The sequence below is a fragment of the Hylobates moloch genome, unplaced genomic scaffold, assembly GCF_009828535.3.
Source record: "Hylobates moloch isolate HMO894 unplaced genomic scaffold, HMol_V3 SCAFFOLD_17, whole genome shotgun sequence".
NCBI lineage: Eukaryota > Metazoa > Chordata > Mammalia > Primates > Hylobatidae > Hylobates > Hylobates moloch.
Genome location: NW_026652292.1, coordinates 76,470,820 through 76,488,095, shown reverse-complemented (window position 1 = coordinate 76,488,095; position 17,276 = coordinate 76,470,820). Strand labels below are relative to the sequence as shown.

Below are 17,276 nucleotides of genomic sequence, written 5' to 3'. Positions count from 1 at the left end.
CACACCTTACGAACACAACCAATGCTAGTTACCAAGACACCCATATTCATTACTTTGTTTTTTCATCTATTCTAGAGTGCCTTCTGTATGCCTGGCATGGTTCTGGTCATTGCAAATTAATTTACAATGTCTGCTCTCTAGGGGGTGAGAAAAGAAACGTCTGAACAGTTGTAAAGGGAAAATTGAAAGTTTATATTTCTTCAATGCCTACCATATGTGATTAGTTTTCTATTGATCCTGTAACATATTACAAAGAACTTGTGGCTTAAAACAACACAATGGCTGGAGCTACTGCCACCAAATCCAGATCTCCTTGCCACGTGCCCCCGACGGCCACCCGATGTGCATTCCCGATTCCTTTTGGTTCGAAGTCCAATATGGCAATTCTCAAGGATCAGCTGATTCATAACCTTCTAAACGAAGAACAGACCCCCCAGAATATGATTACAGTTGTTGAGGTTGGTGCTGTTCACATGGCCTGTGCCATCAGTATCTTAATGAAGGACTTGGCAGATGAACTTGCTCTTGTTGATGTCATGGAGGACAAATTGAAGGGAGAGATGATGAATCTCCAACATGGCAGCCTTTTCCTTAGAACACCAAATACTGTCTCTGGCAAAGACTATAATGTAACTGCAAATTCCAAGCTGGTCATTATCACAGCTGGGGCACATCAGCAAGAAGGAGAAAGCTCTGTTAATTTGGTCCAGTGTAATGTAAACATCTTTAAATTCATCCTATCTAATGTTGTAAAATACAGCCCGACTGCAAGTTGCTTATTGTTTTAAATCCAGTGGATATCTTGACCTATGTGGCTTGGAAGACAAGTGGCTTTCTCAAAAGCCATGTTATTGGAAGTGGCTGCAATCTGGATTCAGCCCAGTTCCATTACTGGGCTGGAGGAAAGGCTGGGAGTTCACCCATTAAGCTGTCATGGGTGGGCCCTTGGGGAACATGGATACTCTACTGTGTCTGTATGGAGTGGAGAGAATGTTGCTGGTGTCTCCCTGAGGACTCTGCATCCAGATTTAGGGACTGATACAGATAAGGAACGGTGGAAAGAGGTTCACAAGCAGGTGGCCAAGCGTGCTTATGAGGTGATCAAACTGAAAGGCTACACATCCTGGGCCTTTGTACTCTCTGTGGCAGATTTGGCAGAGAGTATAATGAAGAATCTTAGGTGGGTACACCCAATTTCCATCATGATTAAGGGTCTCTATGGAATGAAGCATGATGTCTTCCTTAGTGTTCCTTGTATCTTGGGACAGAATGGAATCTCAGACCTTGTGAAGGTGACTCTGACTCCTGAGGAAGAGGCCTGTTTGAAGAAGAGTGCAGATACACTTTGGGGGATCCAAAAAGAGCTGCAATTTTAAAGTTTTCTGATGTCACACCACTTCACTGTCTAGGCTACAACAGGATTTTAGTTGGAGGTTGTGCATGTTGTCCTTTTTATCTGATCTGTGATTAAAGAAGTAATATTAAGATGGACTGGGAAAAGCATCAATTCCTAAAGTTGAAAGAGGCATGGTTTGTAAAATCCTACTGCTATATCCTGATGCTTCATGGTACAAATCTTGTATAGTCCTATAAGTCTACCACCTTTGAGGCACCACTGCCAATGCTGCACATGCTGCAGTTACCCCTTGAGCCAGATGGATGTTTACTGTGTGTTATATAACTTCCTGGCTCCTTCACCGAACATGCCTAGTCCAACAATTTTTCCCAATCAGTCACATCCTAGGATCCAGTGTATAAATCCAGTATTGCATGTCTTGTGCATAATTATTCCAAAGGATCTTATTCTGTGGACGATATATATCAGTAGTACACATTGCCATACAATGCAAAAAGAAACGTCCACGTATAAACAATGCAACCAACCATCCAAGTGTCATACCAACTAAAACCCCCAATAAACCTTGAACAGTGAAAAAAAATAAAAATAAAACAACAGAATGGATATTCTTATAGTTTTTAGGTCAAATATCCAGCACGGGTCTAAATCAAGGTTCCAGCAGGGCTACGTTCCTTTCTGGAGGCTCCAGGGGTCAATCTGTTTCCTTGCCTTTTCCAGCTTCCAGAAGTCACCTCCATTTTTTTGTTCATGACTTCCTCTTCCATATCAAAACCACCAATTGTGGGCCACAATCTTCTCAGGCTGCAATCGGTCTGGTTCTCTCTCTTCTGCCTCCCTTCTCCACCTATAAGGACCCTCTCGATTACTTCAGGCCACTGAGATCATCCCAGACGAGCTCCACATCTCAGGGATGGCTGATGAGCAAGCTCAATTTCACCAGCTGCCCTAATTCCCCTTTGCCATGAACCTAATGTAGTCACAGGTCCGGGAGATGAGGAAGTGGACATCTTTGGGAGCCATTATTCTGCCTACCACAGCATGTCACACCCACTGACAGCATTTTTAAACTATTATCTCATTTAGTCCTCAGAACAACCAAGTAAAGTAGTACTGTCATCATCCCTATTTTGCAGATGGGGAAATGGGGTACACGGCGCTTATGTAATTTTCCCAAAGTCACATGGCTGATAGTGATTATATTTGAAACCAGAGAGTTTTGGTCTAAAGCCCCCTCTTATAAACACTGCACCAAGTTGCCTCATATGTAATGCCTACTACATGCCAGTCCTGTGCTCTTTTATAAACTATAATAAGCTAGCAGTTTCCTTAATTTAAACAAACCCTTAACTTTCAAGTTTGCCACACAGAATCTTCATCAAGGAAGGGGTTTGGGACCCCACAGTCCCAATCCTCTTTACTTCATGGACGATGATGGTTTCTGCTACCATGATCCACCTCCCTGGCCTAGGGGAGATTGGTTGTCCCCTTAGACAGCCTCACAGAGCCAGATTAAGAAGCAACAAGGCCAGGCATGATAGCTCATGCCTGTCATCCCAGCACTTTGGAAGGCTGAAGTGAGAGCATCAATTGAGCCCAGGAGTTCAAGACCAGCCTGGGAAACAGTGAGACCTCATCTCTACAAAGATAAAAAACATTAGCCAGGCATGGTGGCATGAACCTGTGGTCTCAGCTAAGCTATGGTTGCCCCACTGCACTCCAGTCTCAGTATTAGAGCAAGACCCTGTCTATAAAAGGAAAGAGAGAAAAAAGAACCAACAGCTGAGCATGTCTCTGAAGCCATCTATGAGAGGGACCAGATCATTCCAGGGAGAGTAAGATGGAGGGAATTATATTTAGCAAAATTATCTCAACGGCAGTATGACAGGAAAGAATTCTTTGGGGGGCCTCCTGGATTGAAAAATAAGACCCCCAAAGGCAGGCTTGACTATCAACAGATGGTTGATCTAATCTTAGTAGAGGGGCCTGAGTTAATTATAGTTTTATTTTATTCTGTAAAGCCTGCAAATTTGGGCCAGAGCAGAATTGTTCTGACAGCAAAAGAGATACAGAATCAGGGTTCCTACTTCCCCATACCTGCCACTCCTACCCCCAGATGAATATGAAGGCAACATTTAGGGAACATGAGTTTGGAGGACAAACTCTTAGCTTGCTCAGGACCCCCACACATTTTCACTGTCTTTACAGAGATTCTTCCCTTTAAAATCACATAGCACAGTTGAGACATGACTAAAAGGTTCTATTTTATCAAGATTTTTTTCCCTAAAGTCCAAAATAAATATGGAGAGGAACATAAAACAGCATCATCTCAGCAGGCTATGTCATCCTGGCTTCTGACCTGCTCTGCTTACCATCTTAGCACCCACTGCCCGAAAGACCACCCTGCCAGACACACCTGCCCTTGAGGAATGCTAATCTGAAGTGATTCAGGCAAGTCCCCCGCTACCAGCCCAGGGCCCACCCTCCGAGATTCAGCTTCCCAGCTGAAGATCCAGCTCTTCATTTGATTAACACTGGAAGGGCCTTTTAGAGGTAATTAAGCAGTGGGGCTCAGAAACCCCTACAGGAAAACACCATCTCCACCAAGCCCCTCATTCATAAAAGACAAACACACACACACACACACACACACACACACACACACACACACACACACCCGGGAAGAAGACCACAGAACACACACAGAATCCACACAGTAACTCCTCCCAATAACTCATCAAAATGAGTACCATTAGCTCTTTTTACAGAGCAGTAAACTGAGGCTCGGGAAACAACGTAATTTCTCCAACCCACGCAGTAACTAACGAAGCCACAGTTTGATTAAGCTTTCTCAGACTACAGAAACCATGCTGCCTCCCCATGATAAAGGAAAAATAGATAAATAAATAAGTGCACACAACTGTTTTGGCATCAGTAGCCCACACCCTTCTCATTTCACTACTTAATATTCAAACGCAGAGAATTTCCACACTGGAGAATCAAAAGCCCAAAGATTTTCCCTAGAAGGCCTCAGAGCTTGATTTTTCACAAATGGCCCCAAGGATGGAAAAAGTCTCCCAAATTGAGACTGGCAGGAGCGGGACCCATTTTGTCTGATTTTTCTTCTCTCCTTTCTTGGCATTAGTAGGCTCAGCTCACGCCAGTGGAAAATTCCCAAGTACCAAGCAGTTCTCAGATAATCTGCACGCAAAACAAAACAAAACCAAAAAAAAAAAAAAAAAAAAAAAAGCCTTTCAACAGAGGCAGCTCATGATGGGTTAAGGCAAGCCTCCAGCCAAAACATAGATTTTTTTCAGATTCTTGACGTCTTTTTCATGTTGATCAGGAGGTTTGTGCCCAGCCACAGCCTATGATGGCTTCAGTCCGTCACTAAGACCAGTACTGGGTCAGACCAGAGCCTGCCTTTGGACTCAAGAGGGTCCCAGGTCCAGATAGTTTGACCTCTGCCAGGCCTGGGCCTGGAAATTCCCTGTGGGAAAGGACAGGAGCTGCCTGGGAGGGCTGAGGAAGAAGGATCTGTGCTGGCTTGGACTCAGGGACAACAGATAGATGGACAGAAGTGGAATTTGGAGAGGGTGAGAAAGAACAAGAGAGATACTGACTGTCAATGAGTCCCTACATATATCCTAGAAGACAAAATCTAGTATAGAATGCTCTATTCATAAGACAAAAGATGTATTAATCCTATCTCGTGCAATCATATTAACAATAACATTTGCACATAGTCATTTAGCCAATATTTATTAAGCACCTAAGCATCAGGGAAGAACGTGACAATGAGCAGAGCAGCCTGGGTGCCTGCTGGCAGAGAGCTTTCATCCTCACCATGGAGACTTGCAGTAAAATTGACAGTGACGTAGCAGAATTCAGTGCTGTTGAAGGGGCCATGGGAGCGCATAAGACAGGGAAATCTGTTGTTTATTTGGATTTGATGTTTTTAAAAAACATGCTCCCCCACTGCATTTCTTAATCTTCTAAAAAAAAAAAAAACCTCGCAAAGTAGACATTACTGTGTTATCATCGGAGTCATCCCATGTTGGAGATGAGGAAACTGAGGCTCAGAGAAGTGGAGGAGCACACAGGGCAGCCCAGAAGCTAGATGTGCCAGCCCCTAGGTCTGAGATGCCCTCCTTTGGGACAGCACCGGGCTCCTCCGCTCACCCGCTGAGGGCAGGTGGGCAGGGCCTGCCGCAGCTGGGGCTGGCTTACTCCTTGTTGTGAGGAAGCAACCTGCCTGCCACCCGCTCCCTCAGGGGTCTTCTTGGCGAACTCAGTAGGTCTGAGAAACAGACATGGGAGACTAACTGAGTCAGACCCACCAAGGTGTCCTCTGATCACCCCTGTTCCCCTTGCCTTCCCCAGGCTTAGCGTGATAACAACCCTGCTTCCCAGGTCAGGAGATCCCTAGGTAATTCATAAACACAGCCCAGTTCTGTGACACCTTATGCCAAAGACCTGTAACTCAGCACAGGCTCTGCCTTTGCCCACAGGCATGGGAAGATGCCTTTTCAGAGGGCACATCCTTCTTCCCCTCCACGCCTTCAACCCTAGCCCCTGGGGCTAGGGATGGGCAGAATCTCTTGGGAAGAAGGACCACCTGAGATAGTACATCTTGGGGAAGGCTGCAATGCCCTATTTACATTCCCTCTGACCCAATGAGCTGTAAATCGGAGAGATCTGAGTTCTAACCTGGCTTCACCATTTGTCTTAGCTCTGGCTGCTATAACAAAGTACCACACTGGGTGGCTTATCAACAATGGACTCCTATTTCTCACAATTCTGGAGGCCGCCAGTCCAAGATCAAGGCTCCAGCATGGCCAAGCTCTGGCGAGGGCCCCTTTTTGGGTTGCAGAATCCTGACTTCTCCTTGGATCCTCACATGGTGGAAAGAGGGGACACTGGCTCTCTGGTCCCTTCTCATAAAGCACAAATTCCATCGTGAGGGCTCAGCCCTCATCATCTCATCACCTCCCAAAGGCCTCACCTCCAAATGCTGTCACATTGGGGGTTAGATTTCAGCACATGAATTTGAGCTGGTTTGTGGGCTATGTAGGCATCTCTTGACCTGGGAACTAGGATTTTTATAATGTTGTGGATTTCAGCATATAAATATGGACAGGCACTTGACCCATAACCCCACTTTAAACCTGGGTGACCCTTGCTAGTATGTGTTACCCTTTGGGTCTTGGCTTTCCTACCTGCTCAGTGGCAACACCTGCTGCTAGTTGAGTGGCCCTGAGTCTGTGTCTGGTGCATGTGTCATGGGCTCAGCACAGGCTGCTCTTAGGGAATTTCCTTCCCTCCATCCTTGACAGCAAGGACCACCTCACTCCCTAGTCCCAGCACCCAGTGTTGGCCAGGCATAGAAGAGGCACAAGGAGAATTTCCTTTTGATTAAAGTTAGTTCATTTTATTCTGCCTTACTCTTTATCTTGGGGCTCTGTGGGAGGGAACCTATGTGGGATTTGGCCACATGGCCCCGGACCATGAATAGATCCATTAGGTTACATTTTCCAGTCTCAGAGATACATGCCCAAAGGAAACGAAAACCAGAGGTTGGAGTCAAGAGACCTAACTTCTAGCTTGGTTCAAATTCCAGCTTCATCACTTGCCAGCTTCATGACTTTAGCAAGTCATTTGCTTTTTCTGGGCCTCTGTTTCTCAATCACAAGGTTGGGTCCCGAAGGACTCCTCCTCCCTGACACTCCCAGAGGTCTCCCTAGTTCAAGAACAGGCCAGGAGACTCCCTCTGGGTCTGCTCTCCTCTCTCCTATATGTTGGGGGTCAATGCTGGTTTCAGAGCCATGACTCTTCACCAGGACTGTGTAACCCAAAGCACACACAGAACCACTTTTTTTTTTTTTTTTTTTTTTTTTTTTTTGAGACGGAGTCTTGCTCTGTCGCCCAGGCTGGAGTGCAGTGGCGCAATCTCGGCTCACTGCAAGCTCCGCCTCCCGGGTTCACGCCATTCTCCTGCCTCAGCCTCTCCGAGTAGCTGGGACTACAGGCGCCCGCCACCACGCCCGGCTAATTTTTTGTGTTTTTAGTAGAGACGGGGTTTCACCGTGGTCTCGATCTCCTGACCTCGTGATCCGCCCGCCTTGGCCTCCCAAAGTGCTGGGATTACAAGCGTGAGCCACCGCGCCCGGCCACACAGAACCGCTTTTAAAATGCCCTGAGATGGAGACCAGGTAGCCTCTGGGATGGAAACCAGGTGGTTTCCACATACACCCTGCATTGAAAACTGCAGAGCCTGCAAGAAATTAACCAAGCCTAAGCTGGAAAGAAACATCAGCCTGAGATTGCTGCCCTGGGTCTTTAGAAACCAGGTCATAGTTCAGCAGGTATCCAGTTGGTCATGTGCTGGAGAATCCTGAGATGTTCTAAACTCATACCTTTTTTGTGAAAACTTTTCCCAAAGGCATCATTAGTTCCCTGAGGCTGCTGTAACCAATTAACCACAAGCTGGGTGTCTTTCAACACGGTAAATGTATTCTCTCACAGTTCCATCCCAGCCTTTGAGGGGAGTGACCACAAGTAAGCCACTTATGCCTAGAGCCAGGAATAATAGCCCAGGAATGAGAGGCCCAGGGGCAGGAAATGAATGGGGAGGACACAGGCCTGGTGGGAAGGTCCTCATCACAGGCAGTGAGATGAGTACCACCCGTCCTCATGAGCCACCTCTCTGGTTTCCTCTCTGGAGGAATTGCCCCAAACAGGCTTTGGCTTCAGGAACACCAGCACATCTGAAGGTGTCCTGACACCTGGCTAATCCCAGAACGTGTGGAGGAATTCTGCACTCAAAATGGTGAGACCTCTGGGCACCTTTCCCAACTTGGCTCCCAGAAATCTGGCAGCCAGGCTCTGCCCTTGCTGCCCTTCCCTGGGAAGAAACAGAAGGATCCTCCTCTAGGGAAACCCACTGGCATAAGGGGAAAGACCTACACAAACTGCCATTTCGGCAGCCCCAGTGAAATGACAGATCGCTGCTTCATTGCCTGACTTAGCCACAAACCCAGATTATGCCCACAGAGCTCTTATTTCATGTTTTTGGGCAAATGTCACCAGTCATTTGGGAAACATCTCTTGATATAAAAGAGGAAGATGAAAGCAGAAAGGGAGAGAGAGAGAAGGAACTCAGAGAAAAGAGAGAAAATGCAGCAAGCAGAATAAACTCATTTTTAAAAAAATCTGTAATTCCAAGCCTCAGAGAGATAAATATTGCATCTGTGAAATAAGAACAGGATGCTATAATAAAGGTGACATTCAGAGAATATGGAAGAGCTCTTAAATACTATGAATATGAGAGCAGAAATGAAACCATCAAGGAAATGAATGAATGATAAAAGGCAGAAAATCTTCTACAGTGGAACATAGGAGAGATTTTAAAAGATTTTTTAAAATTAAGGATTGATCTAATCAGCAAAACATCCAAATAATAGGAAGTAATAGGAATTCTGAGAAGAGAAATGATCAGCAATTAAGGGTACAGGTTGAGTATCCCTTATCTGAAATGCTTGAAACTAGGAGTGATCTGCATTTAGGATTTGTATTAGTCCATTTTCACACTGCTATAAAGAATACCTGAGACTGGGTAATTCATGAAGGAAAGAAGTTTAATGGACTCACAGTTCCATATGTCTGCAGAAGCCTCTGGAAACTTACAATCTTGGCAGAAGGTGAAGGAAAAGCAAGGCACGTCTTACATGGCGACAGAAGAGGAAAGGAACAAGGGAAACTGCCACTTATAAAACAATCAGATCTTGTGAGAACTCACTCGCTATCATGAGAACAGCATGAAGGAAACCGCCCTCATGACCCCATCACCTCCCACCACATCCCTCCCTCAACATGTAGGGATTACAATTCAAGATGAGATTTGGGTGGGGACACAGAGCTAAACCATATTAGAATTTTTATCAGATTTTGGAATATTTACATACACATAATGAGATATCTTGGGGGTGGGACCCACGTCTAAATAATAAATTCATTTATGTTTTATATAAACCTTGTACACATAGCTTGCAGGTAATTTTATGCAATAATTTTAATAATCTTGGCCCGAAAACAAAGTTTGTGTACACTAAAACATCAGAAAGCAAAGGTGCAGGGACTGGGCACAGTGGCTCACGCCTGTAGTCCCTGCACTTTGGGAGGCCAAGAAGGGAAGATCACCTTAGGTCAAGAATTCAAGACCAGCCTGGCCAACATGGCGAAACCCGTCTCTACTAAAAATACAAAAATTAGCCTGGCATGGTGCGCACCTATTATTCCAGCTACTTCAGCTGAGGCAGAAGAATTGCTTGAACCCAGGAGGCGGAGGTTGCAGTGAGCCGAGATTGTGCCACTGCACTCCAGCCTGGGCCACAGAGCAAGACTCTATCTCAAGTAAATAAACAAACAAACAAATAAATAAGCAAAGAAAGAAAGCAACGGTGTAATTATCTCAGCCACCAATGTAGACAATCTGTGGTTGGTTGGCATCACCAACATTCCTGGCTCTGAATTTGTATTCTACCAATAAATAACGATTTTCTTACACTTATCCACACGAGCACTTTAACAGTAAAAAAAAAATGATATGCCATTAATACAGTGAAAAGTTATGTGTTCAGGGTACCCAAGCAGCGCGGCAGCTGCTGAGAACTCCCGCGTCACCGCTAATCAGCAGCAGCCAGCAAAGGCGGCGTTCGACTTCACCAGCAATGCCTTGGCTGGTTAAAAGGTTACTAATAACTGGTTTTGTTTGTTTGTTTGTTTGTTTGTTTGTTTGTTTGTTTGTTTGTTTTGAGACAGAGTCTTGCTCTGTCGCCCAGGCTGGAGTGTAATGGCATGATCTCAGCTCACTGCAACCTCCACCTCCCAGGTTCAAGCGATCCTCCTGCCTCAGCCTCCCTAGTAGCTGGGATTACAGGTGCCTACCACCACACCCAGGAGAGACGGGGTTTCACCATGTTGGCCAGGCTGGTCTCGAACTCCTGATTTCAGGTGATCCACCCATCTTGGCCTCCCAAGGTGCTGGGATTACAGGCGTGAGCCACAGTTCCTGGCCTAGTAACTGTTTTTTGGCTTTGGTTTGTTTTCAGCGAGAAAAAACATGAGAAGCAGTTGAGGAACGAGAAAGTGAATCCTCCAGGCAGCGAGATGGCTTTTTAAATGTTTCCTGCAGAGTCCTCTGCCTCCTTAATAAGGTTTTTTTCTGAGAGTCTCTCTTAGATTTTATCAGGGGACATGATTTTTTTGTTCCGTTGTGAATGTGCAGCGCCCTAGCCCTTCGATAAGCCCATCCTGCATTTTCATCATGTCGTGTGTAGACACTCTTTCTGCAGTGCTACCATCATCTGTATCATCACTATTATCACCATCACCTTGATTCAGAAACATTTCAGCTATTTTGCCATCGGTCAATAAATGAACAATTGGAGCCCCATTCTCAATGTTAAAAAGTTCTATATTCACTTTTTCCAGCTTACTGATAAAATCTGAAGGTCTATATTTTGCACATATAAGGTCAGATATGATTTTTTTTTTCTCACTTGACTTATGGAATCCTTGAAAGTCACCAGCTTGTTTATTATCATCACTGAATACAGTCACAGGCCAGAGGTTGTGCCAGGCATGCACAGCTGTGTCTTTAGTCACTGTGTTCTCAGCATTGGCAACAGTGTTTACAGCATCCTTTGCGCTCAACTCCTCTTGAAAATCTCCCACACCCACACCGCTGTTCACTGCTGCTAGCGCGCTGTTCAAGAGAGGGTTTTTATATTTACTCTTCATTGATCTAAGGATAACCTGGTCACATGACTGAATTAATGAAGTCACATTTGGGGAAAGTACATGGCATAAGCATTTTTTATGAGAATTTTAGCTGAAAGATGAGCAGAACTGTTGTCAAGGAATAACAAAACCTGGCCAGGTTTTGTGGCTCATGCCTGTAATTCCAGCACTTTGGAAGGCCAAGGCGGGAGGAGTGCTTGAGCCCAGGAGTTTGAGACCAGCCTGGGCAACATAACGAGATCTTGTCTTTACAAAAAATTTAAAAATTAGCTGTAGCCCTAGCTACTTGAGAGGCTGAGGTGGAAGGATCACTTGAGTCTAGGAGTTCGAGACTGCAGTGAGCTAGGATAGCACCACTTCAGCACAGGTGACAGAGAGACACCTTGTCTCTAAAAAATTAAAATAAAATTAAAAAGGAATAACAAAATCTTGTGGTCATAAGCTAGCTCAGCTTCCCTGAGCACAAGTCACTGGTACAAAATGTTTGTGAAATAGGCCGGGCACAGTGGCTCACAGCTGTCATCTCAACACTTTGGGAGGTTGAGGCAGGAGGATTGCTTGAACCCAGGAGTTCAAGATGAGCCTGAGCAACGTAATGAGACCCTGTCTCTATTTTTTTAAACTAAATTAAATTGAGTTTTTTAAGAACAAAACGCTTGTGAAATCAATCAGAATTGGCGTTGCATGCATTTTTGTTAGCATAACAATTAGACTGGTAAGAAATTTACTCCATTAAAACAGTGAGGGTGCAAGTGTTTGCCCATCACAGCAAGCTCAAACTTATGTGTGCCTGCTGCATTAGCACATCCCAGCACCATCGTTCTGCCCCTGACATCCTTCATTCCCACAGGGGCTGTCTCATCAGCTGTAGTCAGTGTCTTTCTGGGGCAAGCACAGCAAAACAGTGATGTTTCATCAGCATCGTAGAGGTGTTCTAGTGTCAGATTTTTATCAGTGATGACCTTGGCAAACTCGTTAATGAATTTCCTCACTGCTTCTTGATCAGCAAATGTTTTATTACCACAAATCTTTAAGAATTTAATGCTGTCTTTAACTTTCTTTTCTTTTCTTTCCTTTTTTTTTTTTTGTTGCTTTTTGTTTTTGTTTTTGTTTTCCAGAAGGAGTCACGCTCTGTCGCCAGGCTGGAGTGCAGTGGCGTGATCTGGGCTCACTGCAACCTCCGCCTCCTGGGTTCAAGCGATTCTCCTGCCTCAGCCACCCAAGTAGCTGGGACTACAGTTGTGAGCCCCTATGCCCAGCTAATTTTGGTATTTTTTTCTTTTCTTTTTTGAGACAGGGTCTCACTCTCTCACCCAGGCTGGATTGTAGTGGTGCGATCATGGTTGACTGCAGCTTCGACCTGCTGGGCTCAAGCCTTCCTTTCACCTCAGCCTCCCAAGTAGCTAGGACTATAGGTACATACCATACCTGGCTAATTTTAAAAAAGTTTTGTATAGTAATTGGTTTTTCTGGAGTAAAATCAAAACAGAAATCTCATCCCCAAATATTCAGGATATGTATTTTTTAATTGCAGACACAGTGGGGCATTGACCATAACTGCTTTAACAAAAATATTTAAATTATCTTGTAAGTCTATGTTTTAAGGAGATAAAAAGAATCTGAGATGATGTGAAATAAAAATACAGTGGAAATAAAAAATATTTAAAAAAAAATGTTTTGTATAGACGAGGTCTCACTATGTTGCCCAGGCTGGCTCAAACTCCTGAGCTCAAGCAACACTCTCCTCAGCTTCTCAAAGTGTTAGGATTACAGGCATGAGCCACCGAGCTCAGCTTAATGTTGTCTTTTCTTAAATTTCTGCATCCAGCCTGTTGAATATTCACAGTTTCCTTCAATTTTTTGTTCAACATGACCGATCCTTGCTTATTTCATGATCAGGTACCATCACACAACACTGACAGGGTCACTTTCAATACACAGCTGAGATCTTCATTTTTGGCTTTACACGGTGTTTTTCTAGTTTTCATTAACTTCTGTTCATGACTTGCGGCATAGGACTTTGACAGCTCATCCTTCTGTTTCTTCAGGTCGTGTGCCGTGGTCATTCCAACACTGAGCTCTTCCATCTGATGTTTTGCATCTACAGCACTGTCCAGCTTGTCCAACAGCTTGACTTTCCATGTTATAGATAAACACAAATGCTTCCTTTTTTCTTATCACTTTTTTTTTTTTTTAGCCCATGGGAGTATCAGCAGGCCTTGAAAATTTTAATCAATAACTTTTTTTATTTATTAATTAATTTTTATTTATTTATTTATTTATTTATTTATTTATTTTTGAGATGGAGTTTCGCTCTTGTTGCCCAGGCTGGAGTGCAGTGGCACGATCTTGGCTCACTGCAACCTCCGCCTCATGGGCTCAAGCGATTCTCCTGCCTCAGCCTCCTGAGTAGCTGGGATTACCGGCGCCCGCAACCACACTCGGCTAATTTTTGTATTTTTAATAGAGACGAGGTTTCACCATGTTGGCCAGGCTGGTCTCCGCCTCCTGACCTCAGGTGATCTGCCCGCCTCAGCCTCCCAAAGTGCTGGGATTACAGGTGTGAGCCACTGCGCCTGGCCTTAATCAATAACTTGACACCACACAGCAGAGAATAAGAAAAAGAACCAAGTGAGTAAAGCAGGTAGATCTTGGCTTCGTGTGGGGCATAGTGGGGAACCTGTCATTGGTGCCTCAGCCTATGCAAGTGCTGTTTTATTCCTTGTGTGAGTGCTTGAGGGGCAGAGGGAATCTGGATGTGCATGGAAAAGATACATCACCGCTGAAGGGGGCTGAGAAGGCCTTTTTTTCCTTTGGGGATATGAAATAAACGATGTGTTGTACACCAGTATTTTGACTGTGACATGTCACGTGAGATCAGATGTGGAATTTTCCACTTGTGACATCATGTCCGCTCTCAAGACATTTCAGATCTTGGAGCATTTCCGATTTCAGATTTTAAGATTAGGGATGCTTAACCTATACTTTCTTGCAACTGAAGGCCACAGGTTTCCAGATTGAAAGGATTCACTTGGGCCCAGCATAAAAAACAAAAAAGAGCCACACCAAGGCAGAGGATGATGAAATTCCCAAGCAACAGAGATAAGGAAAAGAACCCAAAACCCCACAGGGAAAGAAAATAACAATTAGAATGACATCAGACTATCAATGGCTGGAAACAAGATCACAGAGAAATGGTTCCACGGTTGGAGGAGGTACAATGCTGCATTCAAGCAAACTATCATTGAAATGTAAGAGGAGAATAAAGACAATCTCAGACATGCAAAACTTTGAAAATGTTACCTTCCATGCAGCTTCTCTCAGGAAGCTACTGAAGGAGATGCTCCGAGAAAGGAAATCAATGAAGCAAAAGTAAGGCCTGAAACCCAGGAAATGAGGGCTCCAACTCAGGAAACGGGCAAAGGGGACTTCTCAGATGACGGAGCAAGGAAGTCCAGGGTTGACAGCTGTTTGATGGCTTCCAGGACAACCAGTGGTAGGAGGGCAACGTTCTCCAGGAGAAGTGACTCCGAGAGGAGAAAGGGAATGGGGATGTTACCTGGCGTGTGTAAATTTGCTCAGAATAGTTCTCCATTTCTGAGAGAGTGAAGAGGTGAAATTAATGACAAGCACATAGGTAACTAAAGAAAGCATAAAGGCAATTATCAACTTCAAGAAAAAAGGTTATACAAGACAGGAAATGTAATTAAAGCATATTAGGTGGCATAACTATGGACACTATTTATGTGGTCATAATAGTAACCACAGAATATCGATCTAAGAAAAAAATGATACTCTTATGAGAATGGTGAGAGGGTATTTGGGAAAGCAGCGTAAGAGCTAATCTTCATCTTCCTAACAGAAAGTCCATCAATAATATTTAATACTAAAAAATCAAGGATTATCAGTGCAGAGAGGTGATTTAGAAAGAGGTAAGAAAATGCCAGAAGAAGTAACTAAAGGTTGAAAATGCTCGATCTGAGGAAAATATTTGGGCTGGGCAGGCACAGGGTGGCGCTGCTCTTTTTCATTATATGCCATTGAAAACCATTTGACCTTTAAAATGATATATGACTTCTTTAATTAAAAAAATCAAAATTAATTTTACAAACAACTTTTAAAAACAACCTCTAGGGAGAAGTGGAAACAGGCTCTATAAACATATGTATCCCTTTACAGGGGAAGTATATTTAAAAACGGTTTATATTAAAACAAAAATTAAATTTTAATTTAAAAAAAAAGTGGGGGGGTGGATACTGGATTTGAACCCAGGACTTTGACTCTCTGTCAGAGGATGGTGGAGGGAGGAGCTGGACCTGCAGAACACATAGGACTTGGACCAACAAAGAGGGGGAGGGAATTCCCAGCTGGGAAAAGACACAGAATATTTGGCTCAAAACAAGAAACCCACACAGAGATTTTGGTTTGAAGCTTTGGAAAACATTTGTTTTCATTCCTTGTAAAAAATGGATGACGAATGGAGTTATTTGAAATGAGATTTTAACAAGAAAAAAACTCATCACATTTCATTAGCATTCTCCTACCAGCTCATTATTAACAAGTCCAATGACTGGTTTTAAGAGTTTCTATTTCTTTACGATCTCCAGTGAAAGTCATCAACACCAGGAAAGGGTTCAGAGTTTGTTTGTTGTTTGCTATTTTTTTCAGTTAACATTCTTTGTTTTTCCTCTAAGCATATTATTTGATTTGTATTTTTGCAACCACTTTCCACACTGCCTTTAGAGCTTATTTATGTGTTAAAAAGGCACTTACGCAAGTGTAGGTCCCTCAGCGTGAGTGGATTGAAAGGGCATGTGCTTTAGAGACACACAGAACTTAATTTGAATTCCAGATACTGGTTTATTAACTGTGTGATCCTGAACAACTGACTCATTCTCACTGGGCTCCAGGATTCCCTGAAAAACTGGAACCAGACATTCATTTCCCCAGCTATTGATGTGTGTATTAAATTAAGGAACAAGGCTGGGTGCAGTGGCTCATGCCTGTAATCCCAGCACTTTGGGAGGCCAAAGCGGAGGGATCGCTTGAGCCCAGGAGTTCAAGATCAGCCTGGGTAACATGATGAAACCTTGTCTCTACATAAAAATACAACAATTAGCCAGGTGTGGTGGCACATGCCTGTAGTCTCAGCTACTCGGGAGGCTGAAGTGGGAGAATCACCTGAGCCTGGGAAGTCCAGGCTGCAGTGAGCCATGATTGTGCTACCGCACTCCAGCCTGGGCAACAGGGCAAGACCGTGTCTCAAAAAAAATTAATTAATTGATTCAGGAACAGACTTGAAGAACCTGCTAGGTACTTAGCAAACAGAAATTACTCTTCCCTTCTCCCATCCACATATACAGAAAAGTGCTCAGATGCTAATTACTTAAATGACTTTTACCACAATTGTGTGCAAGTGGAATTTCATCTGTCCACCTACATTTTGAGGATTTCTTGGAACTCCTTGTCCATACATATCTCACGGCTATTACAGACTGATAGTGCCTGCTGAAAGCTCCTAGAAAAGCCTTGGAGTTCAGTGGCTGTGCTCTGACCTAGGATTAGCAATAAAACAGGGTCCAACTCCCTATTGTGTCTTCAGGTTCTAGCTCATCTGAGTCATGATCAGTCCATTGCCATTCAGAAGGCAGATCCAAGGAAAAGCGGTGCAACGTGCAAATGTGACCAGAATATAGCACTGGCCCTGGAATCCAAATGTCTGATTCCGATTCTGGCCTATCCCTCACTGTGCAATCTTGGGCAAATCCTTCCATCTTTCTGGGCTGTAGCTTCCTCATCTGGCTAACGGGAATCACACCCCTGCCTCGTCAAGCTCACTGGTTTGTGGCGAGGTCTACAAGGCGAGGGAGCAGGTGAAGGTACTATCTGTATGTCTTTTTTCCCAGTGTTTCCTTGCCTCCTCTTTTCTGCTCTCACCCTGGCTGAGGCAGGGTGGGAGGACAGCAAGGAGCCCTCAGGGCTTTCGGCTTCTGAATCCCATGACAGACAGCTTATCGCAGCCTCACTAAGTCGCTGGCACTGTTCTAAGCACATCACGTGCATCAACTCATTTGATCCTCAGAACGATCCTATGAGGCAGGAGTTATTACAGCCCCTG

The 17,276-nt window shown here is 44.3% G+C and overlaps 1 pseudogene; it reads left to right on the top strand.

The window, feature by feature from the left end:
• The first annotated feature begins 377 nt into the window (after positions 1 to 377).
• On the top strand, positions 378 to 1,376 carry LOC116457005 (L-lactate dehydrogenase A chain-like; annotated as a pseudogene).
• The last annotated feature ends 15,900 nt before the right edge of the window (positions 1,377 to 17,276 follow it).